Below are 6000 nucleotides of genomic sequence, written 5' to 3' on the forward strand. Positions count from 1 at the left end.
TTCGCTAGCATTCGAACCATTAACCAACAGGTATATACATTCCAGATCTTAGGATTCATAAAACATTATAGAGTTCTAAGATAAAAGAACTGTACTTATAACTACATTCACTCATAATTTTCTAATCCAATAAAAAATATCAAATTATATGTCTTCTTACCTTATCCCTTAAACTAGGAATAACTCATTTAATCTTCTTGGAAGAGTGTGAGAATCTAGAAATGGACGATTAGAAAATAATTACAAAGAAATGAAGTTCAAGTTCGTTTAACTAGATCAGAAGACTTTAGAAGATTCAAACATATAACATAATTAGCCTCTAAATCCTTTCAAGACTAGCCTATATATTGTGGGGAGATTCATAAATAAGATTAACAATTATGATAAAAATTTTGGGGGTAATCATACACGCTATTCAGTTCATATTAAAGTGTATTTTTAGATTTAGTGGGGATAAATTGAGAATAATTATGCATGAAAAAAAATAAAAATAAGGAGCTCAAAAATTACATGGAAGATTTTTTTAATATTGGGGCACCGCAAAGTGCCATTGGACCCCTAAAACAGTGACTATGTTGCGTGGTGGCTACACATTGAACACACAAGCTCATCTTAGACTTGTACGAAGCTTGAACGAACCCTAATGCTCATGGACTTGGGTAAGTGCACAGACACATACACATGTCATGGTTTGACAAGTCATATTTTTATTTGAAAATAAAATCCTCTCTTGTTTTCTAATATTGGATATATCTTTATATTTTATAATATAGGACATTGAACTGAAATTTAGGGTTCGAGGACTGAGCATCAAGAATGTGGACAAAAAATCTCATTAGGTTTATGATTAACTGGAATTTGGGTTATTCTAGGACTCTGATTTATAAAGTTTTCATACAAGAGGGTAAGTAAATAATGCACAGGAAAAAATAATTAGAATTTGGTAAAAATATAATTTACAATATTTTTGGAGGTATTGTTAGATATTACTGGATTTAATATATTTTATAGATATAAAATTCATTCAAGAAAAACCTAACATGTTGAGCTAGTTTACAATGTAGAAATATTTAAATTTATTTGTAATTTTTTTACTAATTAACACTTAATATTTAGTATTATATATAAAGTTTATAAATCAGAGAATAAGCTAAAATCACGCGAGCCAACTCCCAGGTAGTCAATGGCAAAATGTACAATATTCTGGCATAGAGAGTGCTTGGTGTCAGGTGTAGTCTGGTTGGTAGACGTTTGACACTAATTTGAAGTAGGGGAAGAGAAACATAATTCACCTTATTGACAGATTGATGATATATGATGTGGTAGTGATGGATGACGTTAAGGAGGCTCGTGACGGTGACAAGTGATGTGACAAAATAATGGTAATGAATGACATGATGGAGACAATGGGTCTCATATAGGTGACATAATGAGACAACTGTCACAATTTTCAATAAAGAAAAAAGAGGGGAAATAAAATAGTTCTATTTTGGAATAAAAGGGGAGATATGATGGTCAAAACAAAAAATGAATTTTTTTTTAACACTCATTAATACGCATAATTTAAACTGATTAAGAATTTTTCACAAAATACCTTTTTTAATCAAGTATATCTTCCAACATTCTTTACTATTATTTGTATGACTCTCTAGACCTATATATCAATCTAGTTCATAATTGTAAAGGCCCGATAACATTTATTGACTAACCTTATTAATTAACTAGGTCAACATATATATTAATTAATCAATGATCAATTTAACCCAATCAATTTTCTAAGTTTCCATCCTATGGGGTGCCAAGCTATACCTCAAGCTCTTGAGTATATAGAGTAGTCTTTGAACCCTCTTATGGAACCTTGACTCTGATTGATGTTGTATAACTATAATCTTTTTTTCATAAGAGAGTCACCAATGACTGAGGTTATGTTTACTTGTCAAACCCGGATCTATCATTTAGTTTGTACTGATACGTATCAGAGATCATTAGAGAACTCCTCCAATATCTTAACTCCTGTAGCAATGGATTTGGCTGTGTCATCTTCCTCGAGTCAATCTTCTCCCTTACTTAGGCTGAATGATCCCGTCTTGACCACTTAATCACCTCCGTAAAGTTCTTAATGTATCCTATCAAAGACTCATAAGCCAAAGTCAAAACATCAGCATCCATCCATGAGATGTCCTTGGTGTCTTAGGTCAATGGATCACTTATACAAACGTGGAATGAATCAATCTGATTTACGTTTAGGTATAATACCATTCTGGGATTTATACGGATCAATTTAGCGAACTTGTTCTCCAAATGCATCCACCATTATCCTTAGAGTCTCCATACTAATGGCCACAAGATCATCCATACCTATTGTGTAAGTATGATCAGGTCATAGTACTCTATTTGGATAATTCAATGTCCATCTCAAATATCATTCGTATAGGAATATTGGGAATATATATTTAAAGACAACTTATAAATGTATTATGATCTCATCATAAGTCACTAGGTCATTGCCTTATTCATGGACTTCATTATTGTCATCATTAGGGAATAATAATAGATAAAGTTTTTCTTTCACTGAGCTTAAATAAAACTAGGTTGTGTGATTTGTCTGGCAGCGAAAAAATATCCATCACCAGTATGATGCACAAAATATGAATAAATTATGCAATAAGTAATCATATGCAAAATGATATAGTGAACTTAAATGATACCATATGAACCCCGTCCAGTAAGGCATTAATATTCAGAAGATACATTAATATGTACATAAGTATAAAATTCTAGTGGATCATTACAGTATGTTTGGAACACTTTTTCAATGTATGTGTTTAGAGGCCATATAGATTTTTTTTATTAATTTAACTTTATAATTAGTGATACGTTAAAAAATGCGTGTTTATAAGTCGTTATTTAAGGGTATTCTGAACTTAATCAATAAAATTTATTTATCCCTTAGTGTTAAGTAAGGGGTCGAACCCTAGGGAGGTGATAGGGAAATTCAATTTTCATCAGATTAGGGATTAGCACTCTAGGTTTTAACAGATATAATTTTTTTTGATTTTAACAGATTCTATGATTAGTTAGCAATTCTTGATAAGAATTATTAACTATCCCCTGCTAGACTGTTTAAGTATTCAATTGATCCAGATTTTCATGATATGAGCTGGACTAAAATCTAGATCAATTGGTTCTCGTTAATCATGCTTCAATAATGTTTTTGGAATTTTTTAGTTAATTGTAAGATCCAATTCAATTTCATTGTAAATTTGAAGTTGAAATGGTAGAGAAAATATAGTAAATCATATTTGATTTATGTTAAATAAATCACGATGATAATTGGACTATGATTCATACCTACTATTCAAACCTCGGTTACAGCATTCCTTTCTACTGCACCTAAAATCTCTATTTCTGCAAATATGTCACGTGTTTCTATTGTTGGTTCCTATGGAGGTACATTGCAACAAATCTTATTTTTCAGTAGCATTGTTTCTATGATCTTAGGAGCACTGGTTCTTGGGAGGTACTTAATTAAGGGCTTTCGCCAAATTCCGTAAGTACTAACCTAAAGTTTTATTTAAACTTACAAAGTAATTTTGGTGTGGTCCGGCAGATAAGTCGTCCGTATCAAGTGATATGTGAATTGCTCAGTAGTGCTTTCTTTCATAAAAAAAGTTGGCGGAAATAGTTTAATGGTAGAGCATAGCCTTGCCAAGGCTGAGGTTGAGGGTTCAAGTCCCTCCTTCCACTCCTGGCTTCTGAGAAGTCCAAATTCAGGGTTTTATGTCATTGTTTGGATTCAGACTTAAACAACAAAATTTATAAAGTTTTTCCACTTAAATACTCTATAATTAATATAAGGAAAGTAAGGGGTCGATCCACAGAGAGGAAAAAAATTAATTTCAGAATTTTTTGTCAAGTTTGAGGTGAAGACAATGATTTTAAAAGTAAAACAATATAATTTTTGGGATTTTTCTAGATTTTTAGGTAATTTTCATAATTCCCTATGATTTAAGTTAAGCCAAAATACCAGGAGAAACACAAAATCATATTTTTAAACTAATTTTTCTATTTCTCTTAACAAATTAATCACAAATAAATATTTTTAGAATTTTCTGGAATTAAATTTACATAAAAAAACTATAAATATTAAAAATGAGAGATAGAGATTTTTTTAGAATTGTTTTGGGCGTGAAAATGACTGTAAATTGATTATATGAATTTTCTGGATTTTTCCTAATTTTTCTGAATTATTAAATGCAGAAAATAATTTTTCTGATTTTTTCTATTTTTTAATAATTTTTAAATATTAAAAATATGGTATTTACCTACTCTAGCGATCCCTGGAGCGGCGGCGGCAGAGTGGCAGCGGCGGCGGAGTGGCGGCAACGTTGGAGCGACGGCGGCGGCGGCGGAGTGGCGGTGGTGCCGGCGGCAGGCCAGATGGGCCAGCAGGCCTGGTGTGGCCCGTATAGGGCTGGCCTTAGTGGGTCAGCCCACTAAGGTTAGCCCAATTTGGCTAAGTGAAGACTTAGCCAAATGGGCTTAAGCCTTATTGGGCAAACCCAATAGTAAGGAGTTAGCCGATTTGGCTAAGTCCTGCACAGGGCTACCCTTTGCGCTGCGGTCATGTGCGCTGCCCGCGCATGGACGGGCGGGCAGAGGGCTGTCCCTGCCGCACGGGCACCGCACGGCACCACATGGTGGCGGCTAGAGGACAGAAAACTTGACTTTTGAAAGGATAAAAATGATATTTTAATGTGATGTTTTTGGAATTCAAAGTAGGGAATGCTTGAGGATCTAGAGAGATATAGGGAGATATTTTAGAGGTAGAAATAAACATTTTTAGAGAGATAAAATGTTGAAATGAGAGGATAGAGAGAGAAAATGATGAGATAGAGAGAGAAAATGTATAGATGGTGTAGAGAGAGTTTGAGAGGGAATTTGAAGGTGTAGATGAAGGAGATTTTTTATGGAATTTTTAGAGGGTGAACTATGGATAAAGGTTAAGGTCTAGAGAGATACAGAACATATTCTAGAGAGAGAAAGGGCCGAAATGTGTAGATAGAGAGAGAAAATGAAGAGAGAGTGTAGAAGGAGTTTGAGATAGAATTTGGATGTGCAAATGAAGAAGATTTTTTATGAAATTTTTAGGGGAGTAACTATGGATATAAGTGAAGGTCTAATGAGAGAAAAAACCTATTTTGGAGAGAGAAAGTAGAGAAAATGAGTGTTTAGAGTGGGAAAGTGATGGATTTAAGGGTAAATGGATGGGAAGTGATGGAGAAAGTAAAAATCTAAGATCCCAAAGCCTCAATGCAAGTTTACTGAGCCTCAATGCTTCCTCTCGAGAATGGATCCTTATATTTCGCCAGGATCATACGTTTTTCAATGCAAACAAGAGACGAGATTAAGAGAAAACTTCAATAAACTTACATTAAGCAGGTTGAACAACCTGGATTCTGAAAAATGCCTTGTCCTGCTAGCCATCCACTTGCTAGAGCACGTCCATAATGTGGGAAAATGAGGGAGAAAAGTCTATTTATACATTTGGAGAATTACTAAAATACCCCTTTGGGCATTATCTATTCTCTTTTCTTACCATTTGGCTCTTTTTCTCCATTGATTGAGAGCTTTCCTTGTAATTTCAAGTTTGTTTCTTTTGCAAGGTGTTTGAGGGCCCAATGGGTAGGTCAGGTCTGATGGATATTATGTGGCCGTCAAGCCAATCACACGACCATGTATATTTAAGTTCATTGAATAAATTATTTACATTCATTATTATTCCTTGTGATGTTTGTAATGAAGTCCACGAATACGTGCAATGACATAGTGAATTATGATGAGATCATAATACAATGATCACTAGTCTTTAAACATGTATTCTAAATATTCCTATTCGAGGATAGTCGAGACAGAGATCGAATTATCTGGATAGAATAACACTAGCTGATCCTACTTATTTGATAAGTATAGCTGATCATGTGGCTGTTAGTGTGGCGA

Source organism: Wolffia australiana, chromosome 6 (assembly GCF_029677425.1).
Source record: "Wolffia australiana isolate 7733 chromosome 6, ASM2967742v1".
Classification (NCBI taxonomy): domain Eukaryota; kingdom Viridiplantae; phylum Streptophyta; class Magnoliopsida; order Alismatales; family Araceae; genus Wolffia; species Wolffia australiana.